The sequence below is a fragment of the Podarcis bocagei genome (genome assembly GCF_964188305.1).
Source record: "Podarcis bocagei genome assembly, chromosome: W".
Classification (NCBI taxonomy): domain Eukaryota; kingdom Metazoa; phylum Chordata; class Lepidosauria; order Squamata; family Lacertidae; genus Podarcis; species Podarcis bocagei.
The window spans coordinates 57,945,397-57,962,033 of NC_138131.1; the positions used below are offsets into that span (position 1 = coordinate 57,945,397).

Consider the following 16,637-nt stretch of genomic DNA (forward strand, 5'->3'; position numbering starts at 1 on the left):
ACAGTCAATTAACAGTGCAGAGAGCACCGGAATTAGCTGAGAGCGTAATATGAGCTGTACAGGAAGTACAGGTGGAGTTTGTCTCTCGGCTGTTGGAGTTTGAAGAGAGCAGTCGTGTTTTTCTGTAACGCTGCAAAGACAGAAATAAAGGCATGTAAATACGTTTCTGTCTATCTCTTTCCCCTGCCTGGGGGGGGGCAGGAAAGAGGGGGGGTGTTCTTCTCACGCTGAGAAGGATCGCCTATCACGACCTAGCCTGTATCCTGCTGGGGAATGCAGACAGGGAGGTCATCAGGAGATCAAGCCGGGTGCCTAGAGAGTTGCCAGTTTCTCCTAATAAAGGCTTGATTCCCAACATCTGGTAGCAGAGGATGGTTTTGATCCATGAAAGCAACAAGAGAGGTTGATGGAGCGTACTTCATCCTCTGCAAGGAGATAAGGAAGATATGGTAGCGTGCGGATGGAAGCACCGGAGGAGGTGTTTTTGCTGAGCAACGGAACCCCTAAGGTATGCTAATTTTATGGCTGTGAGAGTGAACGCGAATTGAGACATTCTTCGGTTCACTGAGTGTCTGCTTTTGGATGAAACCAGCACTGAAAGAGAGCCACATATTTCGCATACCTGAGTCTTGATAAGCCTGGAATGTCCAGTTGCTAAGCAACGAAACGTCAGTAAAGTGGAAAGTTACCGGCCAACAACGGAAGAGGGGCTGGGACTGTGAGAGGCTGGTAAACAGCGTTTGTTTTGTCTAATATCTCACTGCTCTTGAAAGGACTTTCAAAACAGCCTGTGTTTAACTGCCAAGTGAGGCAGTAAACAGCCAATAGACTCTTGGAATTTTACAGGCTCGAGAGTGAGAGCTGAGGCTTGGATTCAAAATGGATGCCAAGAAGGGAGGAGGCTTACCTTACCCACCTCCACTGACTAATGACAATTATTCCTCATGGTCTGTAAAGATGAAAGCCCTGCTTCAGAATCAGAGGATTTTTGGGGTGACTGAAAACCCCATCCCTGCTGCACCAACGCCAGGTTGGAATTCACAGAATGTGAGAGCCAGGACGGCCATAATTCTGTGTATCTCAGATGATCAACTCGTGCATATTCAGAATTTGCAATGCGCGCGTGAGATTTGGCAAACGCTGCTGTCAGGGGTTCAGGAGCAGAGGCACAGGAAAGGGAGGAAACAGAGAGCGAGGGGGAGGAATCCGGAGGTAATATGAGCGATGACAGCGGCCCGAGATCTCCGAGTCTTTCCAGTGAGTCGGAAGATTCACAGAAAGGGGCGCCAGTGGTCAGAGCAAGGGGGGCGCCTAGGGGGACACCCCAGGTAGAAGGGACCAGAGGGGACTCAGGGAGCAGAAGTTGGAAATCGGGACCAGCTTCCCCACCAGAGCGCAGTAGGGGGGAGGGGTCCCAGGTATCGGGATCTGGCGGCTCGCCGCAAGCGGGAGGGCAGGAGTTAGGATTGGCCACACCTCCATCGGGGAGCGAGGAAACGGTCAAGAGGAAGGTTGAAGGCTGCGCGCGCGCGCCAAGTTCAAATGCACAGGAAGGCGGCACAGTAAGCAGCCCGGATAGGGAGCCAGGTCCTAAAGCCCGCCGCAAGGAGGGAGAAGAGTCGGGGGGGTCAGCGTCAGAAGAGTCCAGGAAGGAAGAGACCACGGGGGGTAGAGGGACCCAGAGGAGAAAGGAAAGACGGAAGAGGTGGAGTAAGGCTAGAGTATTAAGTTGGTGTACAGGAGGCGGAGACTCAGACGGAGCTTCGCCGGTCTAGCTTCTAAGACGTAGAGCTGCGCGCTGCGGCTTGAAAATGGAAACTGTAGCTCAATAAAGAAGTTTGTACAATACTGCCGGCTAGCGTGGTCCTCTGTGAGCTGGGACCTGGAAGCGGCTCTGACAGCTGCGTAGAATACATCAAAGAGATGCTGGTTCTTCAGCGTTGCTGCATTTTGAAAAGCTGACCAATCTAAGGCTAGTGCCAGATGGAGATGTACAAGCGCATCTGACAGAGATGAAATTCTTACGCCAGCAGATGGCAGAATGCAATTTCTCTCTACAGGAAGAGATATTCTGCTTCATGATTATTAACAGCCTTAATCGGACTTATGCTGCTGCATCGTGAGTGTCGGAGAAGGCCTCTCCCTCCTCAGGCTCACTCCATCCGGCCTAGGGGGCGGGGCCCAGGCTCACCTTCGCCACAGCTTTAAGAGGCCTCATTGGGGTCTGGGACATCGCTGCTGCTGCATCGGAGTGTCGGAGAAGGCCTCTCCCTCCTCAGGCTCACTCCATCCGGCCTAGGGGGCGGGGCCCAGGCTCACCTTCGCCACAGCCTTAAGAGGCCTCATTGGGGTCTGGGACATCGCTGCTGCTGCATCGGAGTGTCGGAGAAGGCCTCTCCCTCCTCAGGCTCACTCCATCCGGCCTAGGGGGCGGGGCCCAGGCTCACCTTCGCCACAGCCTTAAGAGGCCTCATTGGGGTCTGGGACATCGCTGCTGCTGCATCGGAGTGTCGGAGAATGCCTCTCCCTCCTCAGGCTCACTCCATCCGGCCTAGGGGGCGGGGCCCAGGCTCACCTTCGCCACAGCCTTAAGAGGCCTCATTGAGGCCTGGGACATCGCTGCTGCTGCATCGTGAGTGTCGGAGAAGGCCTCTCCCTCCTCAGGCTCACTCCATCCGGCCTAGGGGGCGGGGCCCAGGCTCACCTTCGCCACAGCTTTAAGAGGCCTCATTGGGGTCTGGGACATCGCTGCTGCTGCATCGGAGTGTCGGAGAAGGCCTCTCCCTCCTCAGGCTCACTCCATCCGGCCTAGGGGGCGGGGCCCAGGCTCACCTTCGCCACAGCCTTAAGAGGCCTCATTGGGGTCTGGGACATCGCTGCTGCTGCATCGGAGTGTCGGAGAAGGCCTCTCCCTCCTCAGGCTCACTCCATCCGGCCTAGGGGGCGGGGCCCAGGCTCACCTTCGCCACAGCCTTAAGAGGCCTCATTGGGGTCTGGGACATCGCTGCTGCTGCATCGGAGTGTCGGAGAAGGCCTCTCCCTCCTCAGGCTCACTCCATCCGGCCTAGGGGGCGGGGCCCAGGCTCACCCCCGTAATAGCTTTAAGGACACTGGTGCTGCTGCAGCAAATGTTGAAGATGTTTATATATATTTTAAGGTGTTTTTATTGTTTACTTTGTTGTACCACCGTGAATGGTGGTTTTTATCTATGTATTTTTGTTTGTTCCGTCTTGTTTTGTTTTTGGGGTTGGATATCGAGTGGGGTGGGGATTGGTTTTGTTTGGGCATAATTGTTTTGGTTGTTTTGTTTTCTAATTTGTAAATGGAGGTTAGTATGGGGCTTGGGATTGCTACCGTGGAGGGGCGAGGGAGGTATGGAGGTGGGGGCAGATGTTATAGGCGAAGGGGATTGAGATACGGATATGCTCGTACCCCTTCCAATCTGCGCCCCATCCCGAGGGACGAGGGTAGGGTGAGCAAGGATTACTCACCTCCTTCACTGGTGTTGTGCAATGCCAGGTCTATAGGCAACAAAAGCGCTACCCTGCGAGATTTCTTTACCTCGCAGGGGGTTGACCTGGCTTGTGTGATGGAGACCTGGGTGCGCGAAGGGGTAACTGTTACCTTACGAGAGATGCCGCCCCCGGGTTTCTCCGTCCTCCACCAGTCACGGACTGTGGGCCGGGGGGGAGGGGTGGCAGTATTAATCCGGGAAGATTGTTCTTTCAGGGCTCTACCATCGCCATTGATCCCCGGCATTGAATGTGTTGGCCTAGTGTGGGGCTCCGAGGAGAGCTTGGCTGTCTGGCTGGTGTACCGGCCACCTAGCGTACCAGCAGCCACCCTGTCAGGCCTGTTGGAGGCGGTGGCCGGCTGGGCCTTGGAGTTCCCTAACCTATTGGTATTGGGAGACTTCAACTTCCACGCTGATGCCACTCCCTCCTCACAGGCTCTGGACCTGGTGTCTTCCATGGCGACACTAGGGCTCTCCCAGTTTGTTTCGGGCCCCACACATCAAGCAGGCCACACGCTGGATTTGATCTTTGGCGCCGGTATAGATGTGATCATGTCTCCTTCGATGAAGGTGCCATGGTCTGATCACTATGCTCTGAAAGCCAGGATTGATGTTCCACCCCCACCCTGCTTAGGTGGCGAGCCGATTTGGGCTCGCCCGCAGAGGCTGATGGACCCTGATAGATTCCGTCAAGCCTTGCGGGACCTTTCTCCCCCTGGCGACTCATTGACTGAGCTTGTTGAGGGCTGGAATACCCAGCTCCTGGCAGCCATCGATGAGATTGCACCTAAGCGCCCTCTACGACCCCGTAGAAACCGGGCTCCCTGGTTTACCGAGGAGCTTCGGAAAATGAAGCGGGACCTCAGACGGCTAGAGCGAGTATGGCGGGGTGCCCGTGACGGAGCCTCAAGAACATCTTATAGGGTTTTTATGAAAACCTATGAGATGGCAGTGAAGGCCGCTAAGAAGTCTTACTTCTCGGCTTGCATTGCATCCGCTAGCTCTCGCCCGGCGCAATTATTTAGTATAATTCGGTCTTTAACATCCCTTGAAGGACAGCCAAATTTAAATAACAATCTGACACACAGCTGTGAGGCATTTGCGAGCTTTTTTGCGGAGAAGGTCCTGTTGCTCCGCCATGACCTCCCTGCCAATTTGGATACAATAAAGGAACTGGAGGCCCCTCGACTGTCCTCGGGTCCAGTATTGGACCACTTTGACCGGATATCTCCAGCCGATGTGGACAGATTCCTCCAAGCTGGAAAGCCCACCACCTGTCCTCTTGACCCGTGCCCGTCATGGCTGATTAGAGCGTGTCCAGACGAGGTGCGGGCCCCCCTGGGGGATATCATCAATTTGTCCCTTGGCACCGGGATATTCCCAGGGGAACTGAAGGAGGCGGTGGTGCGTCCGCTCTTAAAGAAAACATCATTAGATCCCTCAAATCTATCCAATTACCGCCCGGTCTCGAATCTTCCATTCCTGGGTAAGGTGATTGAGAGAGCGGTTGCTGAACAGCTTGGTAGGTTTCTGGATGAAACATCTGCTTTGGATCCATTCCAGTCCGGCTTCCGCGCTGGTCATGGGACCAAGACGGCTCTGGTCGCCCTAACAGATGATCTCCGCAGGCAGCTGGATCGAGGCGGGTCGGGGCTGCTGATTCTTCTAGATCTGTCAGCAGCCTTTGACATGGTCGATCACGAACTCCTGGACCACCGCCTTGCCGACGTGGGGATCCAGGGCACAGTCCTTCAATGGCTGCGCTCGTTTCTCTCTGGTCGGGGACAGAGGGTGGCGCTTGGGGGGGAATTGTCATCGCGCCACTCCTTGGTGTGTGGAGTGCCTCAGGGTGCGATTCTCTCCCTGATGCTTTTTAACATCTTTATGCGCCCCCTCGCCCAGCTTGTCCGGAGTTTTGGGCTGGGTTGCCATCAGTATGCTGATGACACCCAACTCTATCTGTTGATGGATGGCCATCCTGACTCGGCCCCAGACACACTAACCAGATGTCTGGAAGCTGTGGCTGGATGGTTACGTGGGAGCCGGTTGAAGTTAAATCCTTCGAAGACAGAGATCCTCTGGCTGGGGCGGGACGATATGGGATTGAGGGGGCAACTCCCATCTCTTGCGGGGGTGCAATTAGTGCCAGCACCGTCCGTTAAGAGTTTGGGTGTAATCTTCGATACCTCCCTCTCCATGGAGGCGCAGATTACAGCTATAACAAAGGCGGCATTTTTTCATCTCCGCCAAGCTAAGCAGTTGGCCCCTTATCTCTCTCGCCCTGACCTAGCCACTGTGATCCATGCGACGGTCACCTCCAGACTGGATTATTGTAACTCGCTCTACGTGGGGCTGCCCTTGAGACTGACCCAGAAACTCCAGCGGGTGCAGAATGCCGTGGCGAGACTCCTTATGGGGTCTTCGCTGCGAGATCACATTCACCCGGTACTATACCAGCTGCACTGGCTCCCGGTGGAGTACAGGAGAAAGATACAGTGTTTATAGAGTGCTGGTTTTAACCTTTAAAGCCCTATACGGCCTAGGACCCTCGTACCTACGGGACCGCCTCTCCTGGTATGCCCCACAGAGAAACCTACAGTCTGCCAATAATAACATCCTCAAGGTCCCAGGCCTCAGAGAGGTTAGGCTGGCCTCAACTAGAGCCAGGGCCTTCTCGGCTGTGGCCCCAATCTGGTGGAATGCTCTGTCACAAGAGACTAGGGCCCTGCGGGACCTGACATCTTTCCGCAGGGCCTGCAAGACAGAGTTGTTCCACCAGGCCTTTGGTCAGGGCGCAGCCTGACTCCCTCCTCTGGCAACCTGCACATAATTTTGCTTAATTGGTTGCCTTCAATTTGATTTAATTAATTTTTATAATGAAATATTTTTAGATTGTGTAACTATTTTACTGTTTGATTATTTGATTGTTGTTAGCCGCCCTGAGCCCGGCTTCGGCTGGGGAGGGCGGGATATAAATAAAATTTTTATTATTATTATTATTATTATTATTATTATTATTATTATTATTATAAAACGGTTGCAAGTCAGCTTGGTTCTCTACTTGCCGCAGAACTCACGACGGAGAGAATCTGCGCCGTGATTCTCAATGAGAAAGATCGCCTTGCTGCAATAGATGTCAAAGACAGGGGGAGAGAAGCTCGGAGTTCTGACACCCCCACTGCTATTGCTAGTGAAGAACAGGCTGTTGCTTTGAACGTTGTCCATTGTTTCAATTGTGGACAGACTAGGCATCTTCAGCGGAATTGTAAGAAGCCATGTCAACACAAAGGAGCTAAGGGGAGCTCTGCAAAGCCTGAAGCGTCAGGCAAAAGTCGTACCAAGTCCCAGGTGAAACCTGCAAAAGACTTCCGGTCAGCACCAGCGACAAATGGCGGATTCCCTCTGAGCTCCGGAGGGAATCGGCTCCACGGGGACAGGGTCTGACCGCTGCGGCGAAGCGGGACCCGAAGAAATCTCAGGCGGGGAAGCCTGAGAACTTGGAGACTCGGCGGGCTCCGTTTGCGCCCCCCTTTTTAAAGGCTCCGGAACGGAAAGGGGGTGTGTGGCGCGGAGAGCACTGATTTCTTTCTGGACAATTGGAAGCTAAAGCAACTACCCGTGAGTAGGAGTAAGCAAGTAATTGGAAGAAAAATTTAGTTAATTTGGCACCGAAACGGGAAAGGCACAAACAGGAAGGCTGCCTCTTCCGACTTGTAAATAGATTAAAGTAAAGAGACTGTAAAGCTGTAACCCTGAAAGACGACTTTTAAAGGTCAAATCCAGCACCAAAAAAGACGACTCCCCTCCGGTTTGCAGGAGTGGAGGGGGGAGAACCGAGCATTATTTTACCTGCAAGAAAAGAGGGTGTAAACATATTTCTGCTGTCTCGGAAATCTGGGAACGGACTGCCTATGACAGGGAAGGTCGACCAGTGGGAAGAATTGTCTGCATGTTAAGGGTAAAGAATATTGACACTTTGAGAAAGATACAGTGTTTATAGATCTGCCTTTGACTATAAAGTAACTTTTTAGAGACACTGAAACTTTTCTAAAAGCATTGAAACTCTGGCTTTTGAGGGATATTGGAACTTTTAAGAACTATACTTGTTTTTAACAGTTGCATAGTGAAGTTGGAAGGGTGTCCCCCTAGAGGAGACTACGTTGTAACAACTATTTTGTCATCAAGTTACCAAGCTCTGGAAAATTACTTTGCAAAACAAACTCACCAAGCGTGTGACTGACCTTGGGCTTGTTATGGCAGATGGGAAAGGGAAGATAGAGCTGGTGAGTGACATACAGGATAAAACTACCAGATCCGGCAGACAATACAAGACTGATATTACTTTTCAGAGAAGGGCCTCAACATCCGGAGCGGCAGGCACAGTAGGAGCTGCTGCTTCGCAAGTAAAATCAAAAGCTATGTCATCTGAAGAGCTATTGGCTCAGGCACTTGGCAAAATTGATGCATCTTTGGAAAAATTAGCCAAACAGGTTGCAGAGACAAATAAACAAGTAGCTGGGGCCTCAGCAAAAATAGATTTGAACACTCCAAGTATTAATGAACTGGGGAACAAGGTGAACTCCAATACACAGTCCATTGAAAAACTATTAGAGGAATCGGCCTCGACTCGACAGATTGCAGAGGAAGCTAAGGATATTGCAACTGCTGTTCAAGAGAAGATACCACCGGTATATAAGAAATTAGAGGATCACGACCTGACACTCTCTATGATTGAATTACAAAGAAAGGAGAGAAACCTAAGAATTAGAGCAGTACCTGAAAGTGAGAAAGACAACTTGATAGACTTCCTTACAAAGGAATTCACAGACTTTTGGCAACAAGACCTGGGGAAAGATGAATTCAAGATAGTGAGTGCATTTAGACTCAGCAAAAGACAAGGAAAGAACAGAGAAAGAGATTGTTTGATCACCTTAAGAACAAAAGAAGAAAGAGATAAAATCTTGAATCTGCACTACCAAAGAACCTTGGAAATTGAAGACTCATTTGTTGAGTCCTTCAAGGATATACCTAAACACATTTTGGATATAAGGGCTTATTATAAAGATCTTGTCGGCCTACTTAGAAGAAATAAAATACTCTTCAGGTGGGAATTTCCCCAAGGTTTATCTTTTAAATACAAAGGAAGGAAAATAAGAATAAGGACAGTGAATGATAAAGACAAGTTTCTGAAAGATCACGAGGAGGACTTACAGAAGGAAGTGGAATCAGGAGAGGAGCTGACTGCATCAGGAAAAGGAATTCTAGACATAGCAAACTTGTCATTTGGATTCCCGGGCCCAGGGAAAGACAACAACAACTCGGTGCAGTTGGAGGGAAAGCTAAGTAACTTACCATGGCTCTGCAACTTTTGACCTGGAATTGTAATGGACTGAATTCCCCTCGGAAGAGGAAATCTGTTTTTCATGTATTAAGGAAAGAACAATTGGACTTGATTTGTTTAAAAGAAACACATGTAATGAGGCTACACAGGAAAATGCTTATTAATAAGAGATTGGGACAAGAATTTATTTCGTATGACAAAGTTAAAAAGAGAGGCTTGGTGATATATGCAAAGGAGAAATTGCTACCAAAATTTCATAGAATCATAGAGTTGGAAGAGACCACAAGGGCCATTGAGTCCAACCCCCTGCCAAGCAGGAAACACCATCAGAGCACTCCTGACATATGGTTGTCAAGCCTCTGCTTAAAGACCTCCAAAGTAGGAGACTCCACCACACTCCTTGGCAGCAAATTCCACTGTCGAACAGCTCTTACTGTCAGGAAGTTCTTCCTAATGTTTAGGTGGAATCTTCTTTCTTGTAGTTTGGATCCATTGCTCCGTGTCCGCTTCTCTGGAGCAGCAGAAAACAACCTTTCTCCCTCCTCTATGTGACATCCTTTTATATATTTGAACATGGCTATCATATCACCCCTTAACCTCCTCTTCTCCAGGCTAAACATGCCCAGCTCCCTTAGCCGTTCCTCATAAGGCATCGTTTCCAGGCCTTTGACCATTTTGGTTGCCCTCCTCTGGACACGTTCCAGTTTGTCAGTGTCCTTCTTGAATTGTGGTGCCCAGAACTGGACACAGTACTCCAGGTGAGGTCTGACCAGAGCAGAATACAGTGGCGCTATTACTTCCCTTGATCTAGATGCTATACTCCTATTGATGCAGCCCAGAATTGCATTGGCTTTTTTAGCTGTCGCGTCACACTGTTGGCTCATGTCAAGTTTGTGGTCAACCAAGACTCCTAGATCCTTTTCACATGTACTGCTCTCAAGCCAGGTGTCCCCCATCTTGTATTTGTGCCTCTCATTTTTTTTTGCCCAAGTGCAATACTTTACATTTCTCCCTGTTAAAGTTCATCTTGTTTGTTTTGGCCCAGTTCTCTAATCTGTCAAGGTCGTTTTGAAGTGTGATCCTGTCCTCTGGGGTGTTAGCCACCCCTCCCAGTTTGGTGTCATCTGCAAATTTGATCAGGATGCCCTTGAGTCCATCATCCAAGTCGTTGATAAAGATGTTGAATAAGACCGGGCCCAAGACAGAACCCTGTGGCACCCCACTAGTCACTCTTCTCCAGGATGAAGAGGAACCACTTATACCGAAAACAGAGACTGAAAAGACTCAACTTAAGAACTACCGTCCCATATCCTTATTAAATGTGGATTACAAAATTTTTGCTGATATTTTGGCTAAGAGGCTGAAAAAAGTACTGATTGAAGAGATTCATAAGGACCAAGCGGGTTTTCTGCCGGGAAGACATTTATCTGATAATCTGAGGAACGTAATTGACATTTTGGAAAAGTTAGAAGTGAATATAAACACTAAAGCAGTTTTGATATTCGTGGATGCAGAGAAAGCCTTTGATAATATATCTTGGAGTTTTATGAAAAAGAACTTGCAGGGTATGGGGGTAGGCCAAGGTTTTGAAAATGGTATAGGTGCAATATATTCTGAACAAAAGGCTAAATTAATTGTAAATAATGTGGTTACGGAACAATTTAAGATAGAAAAAGGAACACGACAGGGGTGCCCAATTTCCCCATTGCTTTTTATATCGGTCCTGGAGGTTCTGCTCAATATGATCGGAAGAGACCGGCAGGTTAAAGGTATACAGGTCGGAGCTAAACAATATAAATTGAGAGCATTTGCAGGTAACCTAGTTTTGACGTTACAGGAGCCAGAGTCTAGTACCAAAAGAGTATTAGAATTAATTCAAGAGTTTGGTCAGGTGGCAGGATTTAAATTGAACAAATTAAAAACTAAGGTTTTGGAGAAAAACTTAACATCATTGGAAAGAGAGAAGTTCCAGAATGAAACAGGTTTGACTGTGGTTAAGAAAGTGAAATACTTGGGGATTAATATGACAGCTAAAAATGGAAATTTGTTTAAAGATAACTATGAAAAATGCTGGACGGAAGTTAAAAAAGATTTAGAAATTTGGTCAAACTTGAAGCTTTCCTTGTTAGGTCGAATTGCTGTTATAAAGATGAATGTATTGCCAAGAATGTTATTTTTGTTTCAATCATTGCAAATTTTGGACAAAATGGACTGTTTCAAGAAGTGGCAGAGAGACATTTCTAGATTTGTCTGGCAGGGCAAGAAGCCCAGAATAAAATTTAAAATATTAACTGATGCAAAGGATAGAGGTGGATTTGCCCTGCCAGACTTTAAACTCTACTATGAATCAGCGGCATTTTGCTGGCTGAAAGAATGGCTGCTTCTTGAGAACACAGACATTTTGGATTTAGAAGGTTTTAATAACGTTTTTGGGTGGCATGCATACTTGTGGTATGACAAGGTTAAAGCACATAAAGCATTTAAAAATCATATTGTCAGAAGAGCATTGTTTAATGTCTGGATAAGATATAAAGATTTACTTGAAAATAAAACCCCAAGGTGGTTGTCACCGATGGAAGCAAAGGCCCAGAAAAAGCTCAATATGGAGGCCAAATGGCCGAAATATTGGGAAATTTCGGAACAAGAAGGAGATAAACTGAAATTACAGAGTTTCGAGAAATTAAAAAGTAAAGTGAGAGATTGGCTCCATTATTATCAGATAATGGAGGCCTACAATTTGGATAAAAAAGTTGGCTTCCAGGTGGAAAATACTAAACTGGAAACAGAACTGTTAGAACCCAAAACCAAGATTTTGTCAAAAATGTATAACTTGCTGTTGAAATGGAATACTCAGGATGAAACGGTTAAATCTGTCATGATTAAATGGGCACAAGATGTTGGACATAATATTAATTTTGCTGACTGGGAACAGTTGTGGACCACCAGAATGAAATTTACGGCATGTAATGTCTTAAGAGAAAATATTATGAAAATGATTTACAGGTGGTACATGACCCCAGTCAAGCTCGCAAAAATCTATCTATCATTTGCCCGATAACAAATGTTGGAAATGTAAAGAAATGGAAGGTACATTCTTTCACCTTTGGTGGACGTGCCCAGAGATTAAGGCTTTCTGGGAGATGATATATAATGAACTGAAAAAGGTATTTAAGTATACCTTCCTGAAAAAAACAGAGGCCTTTCTCCTGGCCAATTGGTGCCAAAGAAGGACAGAACTTTTTTTATGTATGCAACGACAGCAGCAAGAATACTTATTGCAAAGTATTAGAAGACGCAAGATTTGCCCACTTTGGGAGAATGGCAGATGAAGCTGATTGACTGTATGGGACTGGCAGAAATGGCTGGCAGAATCCGTGACCAGGGAGAAGAGTCGGCAGAGGAAGATTGGGAAAAATTTAAGGACTATTTACAAAAATATTGCAAAATTAAGGAATGTTGAATGATGTTGGATTGAAATTAAGCGGTTTTCAGCTGTAATGGTAAAAGGAATTTGATAAAATGGTTTTCTTTTATTCAAAGTTATAATAATCTAAGAAAATAAGGTGTTTTTTTCTTCTTTTTCTTTTTAAGCTGTAATGCTTTGAGATAAGGATTTGCTGTATGAATAATCTGAATTGGATATACAAGAAGGGGAGGTATGAGGAGGTCGGGGAAAGATGTTATGAGAAAATAAGCTGTGAAATTTATGTGTTTTGGGGTTTTTTTGTTCTTTTTTCTTTTTGTTTGTAAAAATTGGAAACTCTAATAATTTTTTTTTTTAAAAAGGAAAGAAACCTGCAAAAGCATTGCTGTCAACAAAAGCCGCATTTTCAACGGAGAACGCTTTTGTTCTTGACACGGGATGCACACAGCACATGACATCGCACAGAGATCTGTTTTCAACATTTAAGAAGCAAAGCTTCACTGTGAAACAGGCCAATGGCCAGGAGCTGAAAGCGACCGGGTTTGGAACTGTGCATCTTGAAAGTCTGAACTTGACTATAAACAATGTGTATTTGGTTCCTGATGTAAAGTTCAATCTGCTGAGTGTTTCGCAGATCACAAAGAAAGGACTGACTTTGTCCTATGATAGAGAAAGCTGCAAAATCTTCAAAGATGGAGAGCTGTATCTTTCTGCCAGAGAGAAAGATGGGCTGTATTTGTTGACTTTTAATCAAAATGATTGCATAAATTGTAATGCATCTGAATCTAACATGATTTCTTTCGCAGGTGTGTAGAAAAACGTCCAGAAGACGACGCAAGTAATCAAAGCTTTTCAGCGAGTGTATGCTGATGTGATTGGTCCTCTAGCACCATCTAGAGGCAATGCAAGATATTATCTTGTGTGTGTGGATTATTTCTCTCATTATGCGTGGGTATATATATTGCAGAAACCACAAGAAGCCTTAGAAAGGTTTAAAGAATTTTGTGACAAGGTTAAGAATGTTCATAATGCTAACATTGATTGTCTTTTCACAGATGAAAAGCCAGTTTTTCTTTTACAGGATTTTCAGGATTTCCTGGATAAGAAAGGGATAAGGCACAAGACTGCTGTTTCTGCAGAAGCATGGAACAGAAGTGTCTGTGTGCAAGTGAACAAAGAATTGTAAAATGGCATGAAGGCACAATTGCTGAGTTCACATTTGCCACATGAGTATTGGGCGGAGTCGATATTGTGTTATTGTTAGTCTTGATTGAGAAAGGTTTCAAAAGATTTGGGAAGTTCTCCTTTTGAGAAGCTGTTCCGTAGAAAACCTTGTGTTGCCCATTTTAAGGTTTTTGGGTCTCATGTGAAGACAGAAGCTCCAGGTGGAGTAAAGAATGCTAGAGGCATTTTTGTGGGTTATGAAAAGGGTCTCTACAGAGTAATTTTGTCTGAATCTGGTCAGGTGATTCTCAGAAAATTTCTAGAGAGTGCTCCTGAACAGGAGAGAGTAATTGTTCACACATTTCCCACTGAGGACAATTCAGATGTTGATGATGATTTTACTGATTACAGTGGTACTCAGAGTGACAGTGATAGCTCAAAGAGCTCAGTTGACACAGTCATTGAGAGGAAATCTCACACAATGGCTAGACCTTCACAAATGAAGGATGAACCACTGTTTACTATTGGAACTGGTTCTCCAAAGAGTCCTGAGACTGAACCAGTGAGCAAAGAGGATCAGCACCTCATACGTAGGTCTGAGAGAGTTACAAAGGGTGTACCACCCAAGAGGTATTCAAAAGAGTTTGCTAACTTAGCTGTTGCATGTGTTACTATTGTTGACAAGTCAAGACAGGTTGAAGCTGTGTCTAAGTCAGAGACAAAGACACAACAGGGAGTTGCTAAGTGTAACACTACATTCCCTAGCCAAGGTAATGCAGATGCACTCATTCCTTGGAAGTCAGACTACCAGAGAGGTACACTGGGGAAACCAGTGGCGGGTAGTTCCAAGGGTGGAACTGAAACAACAGGGGAGTGTTATATGTATAACAACTGTTTGTTTTCTTCTCTGGATCACGCTTTGCTCGCAGCACACATTGATTCATATGGGGGAGTATGTTACGATATAGAAGCAATGCGGCCGCGAGCTGGTAGCTTGAAAGCAAAACATAATGGGAATGTTGGGACTGTTCCATGGGAAACAGAGGGACAGTCAATTCACAGTGCAGAGGGCGCCGGAATTAGCTGAGAGTGTAATATGAGCTGTACAGGAAGTACAGGTGGAGTTTGTCTCTCGGCTGTTGGAGTTTGAAGAGAGCAGTCGTGTTTTTCTGTAACGCTGCAAAGACAGAAATAAAGGCATGTAAATAAGTTTCTGTCTATCTCTTTCCCCTGCCGGGGGGGGGCAGGAAAGAGGGGTGTGTTCTTCTCACGCTGAGAAGGATCGCCTATCGCGACCTAGCAATGCAGACAGGGAGGTCATCAGGAGATCAAGCCAGGTGCCTGGAGAGTTGCCAGTTTCTCCTGATAAAGGCTTGATTCCCAACAGTATCCACAGGTTTATCCACATGCTCGACAGTGGGGAGCACCAAGTGAGGGGTGTCACCTCCTATCTGCTCTTGGCTTGCAGTTATATCTTGTACGCCTGCCCCAAATGAGTACTACGTGGAGAAGATACACCCACTTGAAGAGTCGAATGCACCAGCGTACACTATGGGCCTTCGAACGCACTACTGGGTGAGCAGCCCAAACCCAGCACCCAACCAATACACCCTTCCACAGACACTGGGTCCAAAGCTGCCTGTCAAACCTGCAGCTCCCTGCCTCTCAATGGCATCCAGTGCCTCTGTGTGGGGCTATGCTAAAGACCTGGTGAGAGGGCCTGGCCCGGCAATGAATACCATACCTGAACCAGATGTTTACCTGTGCCACCAGCCATCCTACAGCATCTCCCAAAGGTTTGCTTCCTCCAGCAAGAACTATACACCAGGACCCCCTGACTACAATGCGGAGCTGGTCACCACCGACAAACCCAGAGCCCCACAGTTCAGTCTTGGGATTCGTCACTCTGAGTATTCTCATGGCACACCTCCAGTTTGTTTACTCAAAGAGTGAGGGTGGACTCACAGGCCACAGAGGTGACTTGCCCCTTTGGGTAGACCCACCTCCAAATAATTCCATTGTGACACAGTGTCAGGAAGCAGGTGTAAATAGCTTGTTTCAGAGGGAGAGATTCTGATGAACTTTGAACACGTTTGGGCTATGCCAGGGTCAGGTAATTGGGGAGGGGGACTAGATAGCCCTCCTTTGTGAGACAGGGGGTCTGCCTTGGTTCTTGGCAAAATCCTTTCTCTATCCTTCCTCCTTCCAGTGTGCATTACTAGTGAAGTGTTTCTCACCCCACCACTTAATTCGCTTTCTGTTACAGAAGATTATTGGGAAGAAGGCTAAGATGCTCTTTTTGCTCATATAAGAAATAGTTTTATAATTTTATAAGTATTACCTTTTTTTTTTTACAAAGCTCCATAAATATTTATTTTCCTTGCTACTATTCTATTTACACTGAGAATGAAATGCAAAATGAGAGAGCTGTTTTTAATATTGTGTTTTACCAGTGTGTATTGAAGAGCCTTCCAAAGAGTGAATTTATAGGGCAGTCTATGTAACTTGTTTACATGTTACTTGCTTTGCGTAAGTAAGTAAATAAATAAATCCAATTTAGATCGCAGTTTTGGATTTTGTCAGCTTGGGATGACTAATGTACCTTCTAACATGCCTATCATCAAACCACATTCATTATGCTCTCAATTGATAAATGTAGGCTACATTGATTATGTTTATGAGCTCTGTGCATCCCTTCCCCCTCCATACCCAGGTGATTCAATGTATGAAAGGGAGAGTGAGACTGGGCTGCTTAGGTATCGTTTTCTATCCTAACCTCTTATTTGTTGCATGCAGCACCATTTCTGTTCTGCTACAGTTTGTCTCCTGCCAGCAAATATGTTATTTGTCTTGTCTGCTGGTGGTGAAATTATGGCACTTCACATCAGTCTCAAGGTTGAGGGTGCCTCTTGCCCACAACACATACACAGAATTTCCTCTAAGAGAAATGCTGGTTCTTAGCTCTCTCCTCCTAATCTAGATGAGCACCACAAGCCAAAAACCACTTTCTTGGGAAGAAGACTCACTGAACTCACTCACTTCACAATAAGAATGCGTAAGAACCAGGCTCTAAACTGCCTTTTTTCAATGTATTATTTATCCTGTAACAGGAATGTTTTCCCACTATTCTATTCTTCTATAAACCAGATGGGAACTAAGCTGACCCCCTTTCTCTCATTTGTTTGCTGCTCTTG

At 46.6% G+C, this 16,637-nt stretch overlaps 1 pseudogene across 1 annotated transcript in view; it reads left to right on the plus strand.

The window, feature by feature from the left end:
- The window catches only part of LOC308578299 (protein CIMAP1C-like), a 28,443-nt pseudogene extending 12,782 nt beyond the window's left edge, over positions 1-15,661 (plus strand). Inside the window, exon 5 of the transcript in view lies at positions 14,912-15,661. The product of the transcript in view is annotated as a protein CIMAP1C-like (transcript). The remainder of the gene's footprint in view (positions 1-14,911) is intronic.
- The last annotated feature ends 976 nt before the right edge of the window (positions 15,662-16,637 follow it).